Source organism: Elephas maximus, chromosome 3, assembly GCF_024166365.1.
Source record: "Elephas maximus indicus isolate mEleMax1 chromosome 3, mEleMax1 primary haplotype, whole genome shotgun sequence".
Lineage (NCBI taxonomy): Eukaryota > Metazoa > Chordata > Mammalia > Proboscidea > Elephantidae > Elephas > Elephas maximus.
Genome location: NC_064821.1, coordinates 38,699,224 through 38,712,046, shown reverse-complemented (window position 1 = coordinate 38,712,046; position 12,823 = coordinate 38,699,224). Strand labels below are relative to the sequence as shown.

The 12,823-nt window shown below is 45.6% G+C and overlaps 1 protein-coding gene and 1 non-coding gene across 2 annotated transcripts in view; one reads left to right on the top strand and one right to left on the bottom strand.

Moving 5' to 3' along the window:
* The window catches only part of FKBP8 (FKBP prolyl isomerase 8), a 281,109-nt gene that overhangs the window by 49,496 nt on the left and 218,790 nt on the right, over positions 1 to 12,823 (top strand). The window lies entirely within an intron of this gene.
* TRNAG-GCC (transfer RNA glycine (anticodon GCC)) lies at positions 10,040 to 10,110 on the bottom strand. Its single transcript has one exon. It is a non-coding gene; the product is annotated as a tRNA-Gly (tRNA).

The following is a 12,823-nucleotide window of genomic DNA, read 5'->3' as shown; positions in this document are numbered from 1 at the left end:
GCAGCGCGAGGACGTGACCCCGCCCCAACTGCTGCTCAGCGGGATCCCGGCGACCGGTGGTGCCGAGGTGGCGCGCCGCTCCGGAGGCTGTGACGGGTCTGGGAGGCTGGGCACTGGATCGAACGCTCCTGCGCGAGTGGGGACGCCTCCCGTGATCAGGATAAGCTCCTGGGCCTCAGTGTTCCTATCTGTAGAATGGGTCCCTGACTGCATGGGGGTGCCTGGGTCATAGTAGGTGCTCGGTGCGCGCTCGTTGAATACACTAGTTTTCCTACAGCCCTTAGCACTGGGTCTGGCCCACGGAAACAGTGTCAGCTGATACTGCAACTGACTCCTTCACACTTGTTACTCCTATTACTGACATTGGTATTACTCCTATTATTAGTATTATTAACATTACTCCTGACACTATTATTAACTCCTGTTGCTAATACTAACAGCAATACCATTACTACTGACACTGTTATTGGTCCTATTACTACTGCTATTACTATGGTGTTTGCTGCTGCAGCTTACCCCCCTGATAATTGTTACTCCTTTTACTGCTGCTAAACCAAAAAAAAAAAAACAAAACCCGTTGCCGTCAAGTCGATTCTGACTCAGCAACCCTACAGGACACAGTAGAAGTGCCCCATAGGGTTTCCAAGGAGTAGCTGGTGGATTCAAACGGCTGACCTTTTGGTTAGCAGCCGAGCTCATAACCACTGCTCCACCAGGGCTCTTACTGCTTCTTAAAAAAAAAAAAAAAAACGCTTACTGACCTATTATTAATTTCTACTACTACTACTGAGGACTCCCTGGGTGGTGGCTTGAACCCACCCAGAGGCACCTCGGAAGAAATGCCTGGTAATCTGCTTCTGAAAGGTAATGGCCTTCAAAACACCATGGAGCACAGTTCTGCTCTGCACATATGGGGTCATCGTGAGCCAGAATTGACTCAACAGCAACTAACAACAACAACATTACAATTGACACTGCTATTACTCCTATCATTACTACTAGTGCTAATACTATGGTGTTTGCTGCTGCAATTGAGGCCCCTGACGCTACTGTTATTCCCATCACTGCTATTACAGACACTGTTGTTACTCCTATTATCACTAATACTTGACAATGTTGTTGCTGCTACTAGTAATACTATCTTTACTACTGCTACTAACATTAGTGGCACAGTGGTTAAGAGCTTGGCTGCTAGCCAAAAGGTCAACAGTTCGAATCCACTGGCCACTCCTTGGAAACCCTATGGAGCAGTTCTACTCTCTCCTGTAGGGTTGCTATGAGTCAGAATCAACTCAACGGCAATGAGGTTTTTTTTTTTTTTAATTACAACCCCTACCACTACTGACACTATCATTACTCCTATTACTATCATCAACACCCATGGAAGCAGCAGTCAAGAAACTAAAATACACGTTGCATTGGGCAAATCGGCTGTAAAAGACCTCTTTAAAGTGTTAAAAAGCAAAGATGTCACCTTGAAGACTAAGGTGCACCTGACCCAAGCCATGGTGTTTTCAGTTGCCTCATATGCATGCAAAAGCTGGACAATGAATAAGGAAGACTGAAGAAGAACTGACGCCTTTGAATTGTGGTGTTGGCGAAGAATATTGAGTATACCCTGGACTGCCAAAAGAACGAACATGCCTGTCTCGGAAGAAGTGCAGCCAGAATGCTCCTTAGAAGTAAGGATGGCGAGACTACGTCTCACATACTTTGGGCATGTTGTCAAGAGGGATCAGTTCCTGGAGAAAGACATCATGGTTGGTAAAATAGAAAGTCAGCAAAAAAGAGGAAGACCCTCAAGAGGTGGATCAGTAGCTGCAACAGTGGGCTCAAGCATAGCAACAATTGTGAGGATGGCACAGGACCAGGCAGTGTTTCATTGTGTTGTGCACAGGGTCGCTGTGAGTCGGAATCGACTCGACAGCACCTAACAACAACAACATCACTACCACTACTAGCACTGCTACTACTACTGCGGTGTTTGTTGCTGAGACTAAAGTCTCTGACATCATTGTTAATTCCAATTACTACTACTACCTACACTGTTGTTACTCCTGTTATTATTACTACTACTGCTACGTGACACTTTTTACGCCTATTGCTGCTGCTGCTGATACTATTATTACTTCTACTAACATGGCGGTTACAGCTGCAACTAATACCATCGACACTATTGTTATTCCTATTACTACTCCTACCACTACTGTGCTACCACTGACACTATTATTATCCCTATTACTTTGCTTATTACTACTACTGCCGCTTCTGACGATATTATTACTCCCATTATTCATATTCTACTACCACTACTATAGTATTTGTAGCTGCAAGTGACACCCCTGACACTTAATACTCTTATTACTGCTACTACTGATACTATTACCACAACTATTACTGCCGATGCTACTCACCTCTATTACTGCTACTACTACAGCTGGCATTATTATTACTCCTATTATTACTGTTATTGTTGTTGTTATTATTCAGAGGCAGAACATAGCAAAGCACTTGGGAGTACTTGCTCTGGAGTGACCTCTGGGCCTGGCTGTTCCTGGCTGTACAACTGAGTACAAGTGACTTTACCGCTCCAAGCCTGGGGTTTCCTTGGCCACCAAAGGGACATAAGCACCATTAGAATGGTGGCGAGGATTAGCTGAGCTACCATGCACTCTCCTCATTATGAAGTATTTAGGAAGGAAGTTCCATGAGGACAGGGCTTGGCCTTATTCAGAATGGTCTTACCGACGTGGAGAGTAATGCCCGCATACAATAGGTGCTCAGTAAAAGGCTTTCAGAGCTTTTAAGGCCTAGGTCAGCTACAAGTATGGCGACTTGACTCATTTGTAAAGTGACTTGGAGCACCACACTTCCTCTCCTGTCCCCAGATCATGTTGTTGTTAGGAGTCATCGAGTCAGTTCCAACTCAAGCAACCCCATGTATGACAGAATGAAACACTGCCTGGTCCTGCGCTATCCTCATAGTCATTGCTACGCTTGAGCCCATTGTTGCAGCCACTATGTCAATCCATCTCGTTGAAGGTCTTCCTCTTTTTCCCTGACCTTCTACCAAGCATGATGTCCTTCTCCAGGGACTGATCCCTCCTGATAGCATGTCCAAAGTATGTGAGACTTAGTGTCACCATCCTTGCTTCTAAGGAGCATTCTGGTCGTACTTCTTCCAAGACAGATTTGTTTGTTCTTTTGGCAGTCCATTGTATATTCAGTATTCTTCACCAACACCAAAATTCAAAGGCATCAATTCTTCTTCAGTCTTCTTTATTCATTGTCCAGCTTTTGCATGCATATGAGGCAATTGAAAACACCATGGCTTGGGTCAGGTGCACCTTAGCCTTCAAGGTGACATCTTTGCTTTTTAGTGCTTTAAAGAGATCTTTTGCAGCAGATTTGCCCAATGCAATGCATCTTTTGATTCCTTGACTGCCGCTTCCATGGGTGTTGATTGTGAAACCAAGTAAAATGAAATCCTCGACAACTTCAATCTTATCTCAGTTTATCATGATGCTACTTATTGGTCCAGTTGTGAGGATTTTTGTTTCATGTTGAGGTGTAATCCATACTGAAGGCTGGGGTCTTTGATTTTCATCAGTAAGTGCTTCAAGTCCTCTTCACTTTGAGCAAGCAATCTTGTGTTATCTGCATAACGCAGTTTGTTAATGAGTCTTCCTCCAATCCTGATGCTGCATTCTTCTGCGTACAGTCCAGCTTCTTGGATTATTTGCTCAGCATACAGATTGAATAAGTATGGTGAAAGAATGCAGCCCTGACACACTGCTTTCCTGACTTTAATCCACGCAGTATCCCCTTGTTCTGTTCAAACAACTGCCTCTTGATCTATGTACAGGTTCCTCATGAGCACAATTAAGTGTTCTGGAATTCCCATTCTTCGCAATGTTATCCATAATTTTGATCCACACAGTCGAATGCCTTTGCAGAGTCAATAAAACACAGGTAAACATCCTTCCAGTGTTCTCTGCTTTTAGCCAGGATCCATCTGACATCAGCAATGATATCCTTCGTTCCACATCCTCTTCTGAATCTGGCTTGAATTTCTGGCAGTTCCCTGTCGATGTACTGCTGCAGCCGCTTTTGAATGATCGTCAGCAAAATTTTACTTGCATATGATATTAATGGTATTGTTTGATAATTTCTGCATTTGGTTGGATCACCTTTCTTGGGAATAGGCATAAATGTGGATCTCTTCAAGTCGCTTGGCCAGGTCCGACTTCCAAATTTCTTGACAAAGATGAGTGAGCAACACCAGCGCTGCATTTGTTCATTGAAACATCTCAGTTGGTATTCCATCAATCCCTGGCGCCTTGTTTTTCACCAATGCCTTCAGTGCAGCTTGGACTTCTTCCTTCAATACCATCTGTTCCTGATCATATGCTACCTTCTGAAATGGTTGATCATCGACCAATTCTTTTGGTATAGTGATTTTGTGTATTCCTTCCGTCTTCTTTTGATGCTTCCTGCATCGTTTAATATTTCCCCCATAGAATCCTTCAATATTGCAACTCAAGGCTTGATTTTTTTCTTCAGTTCTTTCAGCTTGAGAAATGCCAAGTGTGTTCTTCCTTTTTGGTTTTCTATCTCCAGGTCTTCAGACCGTGGGGCTCCCTTAATACTGTAGACAGCTCACAGGGCTCCCGGCTGCTATGTGGAGCTGAGAGTTCCCACCCCTGCAACAGTTCCTCATTTTCCAGCTTTTCTATCTATTCCAGACAGAAAAGACTTTGCTTTTTCATTCCTTCATTCACCACCTTCTGTGTACCACCTGTCTGTCAGTTTGTCATACTGTGGTGGCTCGCATGTTGCTGTGATGCTGGAAGTTACGCCGCTGGTATTTCAGATGCCAACAGGGTCACCCATGGTGGTTGAGCGGAGCTTCTAGACTAAGACAGATTAGGAGGAAAGGACTGGTGATCGACTTTGAAAGAATCACCCATTGAAAACCCTATGGTCAGATGAATGGATAAACGTAATGTGGTATATACACACAACGGGATACTGCTGTTGTTGTTGTTAGGTGCCGTCAAGTCAGTTCCAACTCTTACGACGCTATGTACAACAGAACGAAACACTGCGTGGTCCTGTGCTGTCCTCACAATCGTAATGCTTGAGTCCGTTGTTGCAGCCACTGTGTCAAGCCATCTCGTGGAGGGTCTTTCTCTTTTTCACTGACCCTCTGCTTTACCAAGCATGATGTCCTTCTCCAGGGACTGGTCCCTCCTGAAAACATGTCCAAAAAACAGAGACGATGTCTCGCCGTCTGTAGTGCAGTGAATTACTTAATATGGCCCTTCTAGCCATAACCTTTGTGACTCCCACACAATGATGGTGTGGGACTATGCAAATAAAGTGCTTGTGGCCCACCAAGGGGATCAGATAGCTTGCTAATAATGCAGATAAGGTGCACGGCACCGTTGTGGGCTTGGGACCATGGAAATATGGTGTATGGAACCGTAACGAGGGGGTTGGTCAGTTTTGCCATCTGGCTAGGTTTAAAATTAGCCATCCCAGAGGCAGATGGGGGGAACCTCACTGCCACGAAGAAGAAGAGAAGGGAGTAAAGCACATCCTCTGGACCTGGCATCCCTGTGCTGAGAACCTCCTAGAACCAGGAGACAGAGAGAGAGGTAATGGGTGAAAGTGCAAGACTCCAGAGTGATAGCAGAGCAACGGCAACAGCAGAGGCAGGAGACTGGCGTGAGGCAGCAGAGTGGGCTTCCTGGCCCGCAGAGCGAAGCAATTACGCCAGGTGTGCCGAACCCTGGACAGAGAGGGCTGAGTGTCAGGGCAAATCAACCACTGAGCAAGATACAGAAAAAAAAAAAAATTTTTTTTTTTTATGCACAGGCTTAATTGCGTTTACTTACTAATCTGTAGTGCACAATGCCACGTGGGTGAAAACAGGTGATATCGTGCACTACAGATTAGTAATTAAGTACAAGTAAACCTGGGCGTAATTTGCTTATTGGGTAATCTGTCCCTGCTGAGCGCCTTCGAGCAGGATGCTTGCTGGCAGAATGGGGTGCCCCTGGGCACTTATTGGTGGGCTAGGCTTGCCGAACCACAGAGGAAGACAGCTGAGCGCCTTCAGGCGAGGCTTCCTGTTGCAGTGGGGTGTGTCTGGGCAGAGGCCCATCTGGGGGAAGGGATGTGCCGGTAGGGCTCCTGGACACCACATATGAGCCCTGGGTATGCAGTTGCTATTGGCCATCACAGTTTCCATCAACACCTGTGACAGATCGTTCAGCAATTTAACACTAATTGCTATAGGTGCTATTTTCCTTCTGTAGAGAAGCCCCTGCCTCTGGGCACTTATCAGTGGAGTTCCAGAGCTTTGCAACACTTGTCTGAGCAGGGCAGAGGCCTGGCCCGAGAGGCCTGATGGTCAGGGAAAGGCCAGCCTGTGAGCACAGCCCAGAAGCTGTCCTGACCAAAGAACTGTATCCTGAGTCATTCCCTATCCTGAATTGTAACCTGTTATTTTCCTAATATATTTCATAATCGTGAGTATTGTCTGTGAGTTCTGTGTGGCCATTGCAATGAATTATGGAACCCAGCAGAGAAGTAGAGACTGGCATGGGACAGGCATTTGGTGTCAGAATTGTTAAAAAGGTTGAAGAGAAGAGGTGTGTCTGACCCCTGCCTCCTAGGAATCAACCTTGGGCTGTTAATGCCGGTAATGATTTTCCTCCCCCCTGTGAAATTTAATCAAGGAGGTCCTACGCTTCCACCGCGCCATTTTTACACCATCCTCACTTCTAAGGAGCATTCTGGCTGTACTTCCTTCAAGACAGATTTGTTCGTTTTTCAGGCAGTCCATGGTACATTCGATATTCTTCACCAACACTATAGTTCAAACACATCGATTTTTCTTTGGGCTTCCCTGTTCATCGTCCAGCTTTCACACACGCATGAGGCGATTGAAAATACCATAGCTTGGGTCAGGTGCCCCTTCGTCCTCAAAGTGACATATTTGCTTTTTAACACTTTAAAGAGGTCTTTTGCAGCGGATTTGCCCAGTGCAATGCATCATTTGATTCCTTGACTGCTGCTTCCATGGGAATGGATTGTGGATCCAAGTAAAATGAAATCCTTGTCAGTTTGTGGTACTGTGGTGGCTTGCATGTTGCTGTGATGCTGGAAGCTATGCCACAGGTATTTCACATACCAGCAGGATGACCCATGGTGGACAGGCTTCAGTGGAGCTTCCAGACTAAGACAGACTAGGAAGAAGGATCTGGCGATCTACTTCTGAAAAAACTGGCCAGTGAAAACCTTATGAATAGCAGCAGAACGTTGTCAAATGAAATACTACTCAGCCAGAAAGAGAAATGAAGTTTTGATATACACCACGTGGATGAACCTTAAAAACTTGATGCTGAGTGAAATAATTCAGCCGCAAAAGGACAAATATTGTATGATCTCATACAAATAGCAAATATATGAAATAAGCAAATATATAGAAATCGAATATTGAATACACCATGAACTGCCAAAAGAACTAACAAGTCTGTCTTAGAAGAGGTACAACCAGAATGCTCCTTAAAAGCAGGGATGGTGAGACTGCGTCTTACATACTTGGGACATGTTGTCAGGAGGGATCAGTCCCTGGAAGACATCATGCTTGGCAGAGTACAGGGTCAGCGGAAAAGAGGAAGACCCTCAACGAGGCGGATTGACACAGTGGCTGTAGCAATGAGCTCAAGCATAACAACGATCTAAGGATGGCCCAGAACCGGGCAGTGTTTTGTTCTGTTGTGCATAGGGTCGCTGTGAGTTGGAACCAACTTGACGGCACCTAACAACAACGACAGCATAGAAATTGAAGATTATTAATGGTTACCAGGTAGGGTGGGGGAGTTTTTGTTTAGGGGCCAGTGAGTTTATGTTAATGGGGTGCAATCATTTAGAAAAGGATAGCGAGAATGCTTGCACAACTTGGCACACATGGGGATGCCATGAGTTGAAATCAACTCGACAACTACTAGAAATTTCCAAGCAAGGTCCCATTCACAGGTACAGGGGTTAGAACTCCAATATATCTATTTTGAGAGACATAGTTCAAACCATAACAGTGGCCATCCCCAATCCCAGGCCTGTCTCACTAGTGGACTTAAACTTCCCGTAGTCCTGGCGCTTCCCTTGTTCCGTATTAGCTTCCCCAAAGCCAGGAAAAAGAAATTTTCCCCCTCATACCAAGAGAGGTCCCTCCAGGGTAAGCAGAGGCCTTGGCCACTGCACGGACATTCCAGAGCATTGAGGAAAGGCTGCCGATGAGCCTGTGGCCACTCCTTGCTGCTCAGCATGGGCCCTTTTGAAGCCCCTTGGTCAGCTCCCAGAGATTCATCCCTCGTGCCCAGGCTTTGCTGAGATGTGGCCAGCCAGGGCAGACCCAGAGGCCTGTTCGAGGATCCCATCACCCACAGGAACAGTGGATGCTTGTGGGTCTCCCTCAGCGGCCCCGTTCTTGCTTCAAAGGAGTCCCTTGTCAAATACAGACATGTGGTCACACCCGGAGGGTGCTGGTGGCAAAAGAAAACACGTGTGTGTGTGTTTTAAAGCCCTCCTTCCTCACTTTGAAGGGCCTCTTTCAAGGTGAGGACGGGTCAGGGAGGACCTGGGTTGGGGGACAACAGGCAGCCATTGCAATTCCATGTCCCCGCAGGTTGCTTTTTTGGGGATGCACTGGAGTGTCTTGGAAGGTGGGTTGGGGGGGCCCCACCTCAAAGGCTCACTTCCCACAGGGCTGCTATTGAGGCTGAGGAGGGTGTCTGCGGGGAGGATGGCAGCCCCTGGAACCCTCCTGTCCTAGAGCCAGGCTGCAGGCAGGACTTATTTCGGATGGAATTTCACCATGGTTCCTTTATAAGAGGTGGGGGGAGGGGGCGGACACTAAGTAACACCTCCCAGTAGGCCCTGAGCCCCCGCTTAGGTGGGTGTCCCTGCCCCCAACTGACAGATGCCCATGTGGCCCCATGTAGCTGACGTTCTCTCAGGGACATAAACAAAACTCACCAGAGTTAAGTCCCTGGTGTCATGTGCTAGGGGGTGAACGTGCTCCGAATCCAAAGGAAAACTGATCTCCTCCCACCCACAAGGATGGTCATAATCCAAAAATGGGAAATAGAAAGTGTTGAAGAGAATAGAGAGAAATGGGAACCCTTGTGCATTTCTGGTGGGAAAGTAAAATGGTACAGCCACTGTGGAAAAGTTTGGCAGTTTCTCAAAATGTTACACATAGAGCCACCGTTGTGGTGGTTGTTGGCGACGCTATGCACAATGGAACGAAATGCTGCCCCTTCTTGTGCCATCTCTATGATCAGTTGGGAATTGGACTGTTGTGTTTTCTTTTCTAATAATTTTTTATTATCCATAGGGTTTTCATTGGCCTATTTGCAGAAGTAGATCAGCAGTTCATTCGTCCTAGTCTGTCTTAGCCTGGAAGATCCGCTGAAACCAGTCTGGCATCCTAGCAACATGTGAGCCTCCACTGACAGATGGGTGGTAGCTGCACATGAAATACGTTGGCCGGGAATCAAACCCAGGTCTCCTGCATGGAAGGTGAGGATTCTACTTACCATTGACCCGCCAATGCCCCCATATCCAGAGCACCCAGGGATTACATTATTTTAAAGGCATCTTTCCAGTTAGGAAGGTGTTTGCCTAGTGCAGAGTAAAAATGCTCAAAAATGTTAAAGGAAATACAGACAGAATCTGCCAAGATCTTTCCTGTGCCTGGCACATTTAAACCATCCACATGTCTCCTGGGCTGTATGTCTCATGGAATCCCCACCCTAGCACAGCCCCTACTTGGTCTCCCTGCTTCCATCCTTGCTTTGAAACCTATACATCCACAGTGCTACAGCAGCAGTGCTTTCTAATAACTGCAGATTCACTAGGCCTTTCTTCCTAGTCTATCTTAGTCTGGACGCTCCACTGAAACCTGTTCAGCATCCTAGCAACAAACAAGCCTCCGTTGACAGACACCTGGTGACTGCCCATGAGGTGCATTGGCTGGGAATTGAACCCAGGTCTCCCCCATGGCAGGTGAGAACTCTACCACTGAACCACCACTGCCCCCAACAATTTCACTCTTAGGCATATACCCAGGAGAAATGAGAACCTATGTCCACACAAAAACTTGTACACCAGCGTTCATTGCAGCATAACATACAATAGCCAAAAGGTGGAAACAACCCAAGTGCCCATCAACAATGGAATATTAACAACTGAACCTGTGGCCAATGAGTTGATTCCAACTCATAGTGACCCTATGGGACAGAGTAGAACTGTCCCATAGGGATTCCAAGGAGCAGCTGGTGGATTCGAACTGCCAACCTTTTGGTTAGCAGCTATAACTCTTAACCACTGTGCCACCAGGGTTTTAATGGAATATTACTCAGCTATAAAAACAAATAAAGCACCGATACATGTTACAAGGCAGATGAACTTTGAAAAAACGTTATGCTGAGTGAAAAAAGCCGGACACGAAAGGTCACATAGTGTGTGATTCCGTTTATATGAATGTCCAGAACAGGCAAATCCACATAGAAAGTAGATTGCCAGGGCTGCGGGAGGGAGGGAGATTTGTGGTAGTAAATGGGTATGAGGTTTCCTTTTGGAGTGATGAGAATGTTCTGGAACTAGATAGTGTTGATGGCACAACTCTGTGAATGTACTGAATGCCACTGAATTGTTCACTTTAAAATGGTTAAAATGGTGAATTTTATGTTATGCGTATTCTATCAGAAAAAAAAGGAAGTGGTTCCCAGAAGGAGATTGGAGCAGTGCATGGGCACCTGGAAGCAAACCAGCTCTGGCCCTTCCAAAGTCAAGTGCATAAGCCACAAATCACTGCCCAGAGGTGCCCAGAGAAACTGCTGCCCAGGAGACCAAAGGTTGGTGTTTAAAACCCATCAGACCTACTGAAACCGAACCACTACACGTCTATTGAAACCCTAGTGTATGAGTGTCCTGTGCTGCTGTAACAAGTGACCACAAACCAAGTGGCTTAAAAAAAGTTATTTTTGAACCGATTCATTTGTGTTCCAAACCCCTGCTGAAAATTTGCATTTCTAACAAGTTCCCAGACAATGCTAATGCTGCTGGTTAGGGACCAGTTCTGAGAACCACTAGTAGAGCAGTGGTTCTCAAAATTTAATATACATAAGGATCACCTGGGGATCTTGTTAAACTGTAGATTCTGATTCAGTATATCTGGGGTAGGAATGCAAATTCCCAGCAGGGGTTTGAACCTGAACAAACAGGGTTGAAGGCCTGAAAATAACAGGTTTATTCTCTCATAGTTCTGGAAGTAGAAGTCCAAAATCACTCACGATGACTTTACATATAACAGAATGAAACATTCCCTGGTCCTATGCCATCTTCACATGCATATGAGGCGATTGAAAGCACCAGGCCTTGGGTAAGGCGTGCCTTAGTCCTTAAAGTGACATCTTTGCTTTTTAACACTTTAAAGAGGTCTTTGCAGCAGATTTGCCCAATGCAATGCACCTTTTGATTTGTTGACTGCTGCTTCCATGGGCATTGATTGTGGGTCCAAGTAAAATGAAATTTTTTACAACTTCAATATTTTCTGTTTATTGTGATACTGCTTATTAGTCCAGTTGTCAGGATTTTTGTTATGCATATGAAAGCCAGACAATGAGTGAGGTAGACCAAAGAAGAATTGATGCCTTTGAATTATGCTGTTGGCAAAGAATATTGAATATATAACGGACCGCCAAAAGAGCCAACAAATCTGTCTTGGAAGAACTACAGCCAGAATGCTCATTAGAGGCAAGGATGTTGAGACTTCACCTCACATAATTTGGACATGCTATCAGGAGGAACCAGTCCCTGGAGAAGGACATCATGCTTGCTAAATTAGAGGGTCAGTGAAAAAGAGGAAGACCTCAATGAAATGGATTGACACGGTGGCTGCAATAACGGGCTCGAGCACAGCAAAGACAGTGAGGATGGCGCAGGACCAGGCACTATTTCGTTCTGTTGTACATCTGGTTGCCATAACTCAGAACCAACTCGACGGCACATAACAACATGCCGTCTTCGTGATAGTTGTTATGTTTAAGTTCATTCAGGCTTCAATGGTGGCCTAATCTCCATTGGCAACTATTTGCGATTTACTACTTTATCTGGGAATGAGGGGCAGTATCAGAGTTTTCCATTTGGCCTTTCTCATTATGATTGCTTTATCCCCAGGGAGAGACTCAATGTAGGAGTTTGTCAGGGGTTGAATTGTGTTGATAACTCTGCTCCTAGCAGTAAAAAGAGCACTGCTAATCCATGGCAGTGAGGTGGTAATAGAAATATGCAAAATATCACCACTCATAGATCAGGAATTAGCGGTAGGCGAGGCTCTGGGTGATCACATGTTTGCTACCTTTCTACAATTTTGGCAGAGTGAGAAGTATAAGGAAACTGGTTGGTTGGTCCTACTTTTGCCAGACGAAGAGGTTAAAGAAAGAGATGAACTCAGGGCTTCAGAGTCAGACCTCAACCGCCACATAAATGACCTTGAAGTTTCTACTTGTGCCTTGAAAGGAAGCCTTATTTCTTGTAGTAACAGAGCTGATATTGCCAAAAACCAAACCCAGAGTCTTATCATAAGAGTGGCTGAATTATAATGTCAACTCCATTTGCAATCTTGAGTGCAATCTTGAACTTAAAGTGAGGGCATTGATTGGGAAGAAATAGGATCCTGAAACTTGGGATGGGGACATATGGACAGATAATCAGGAAGTCGGGGACACTGAGCCCCTAAATTCCA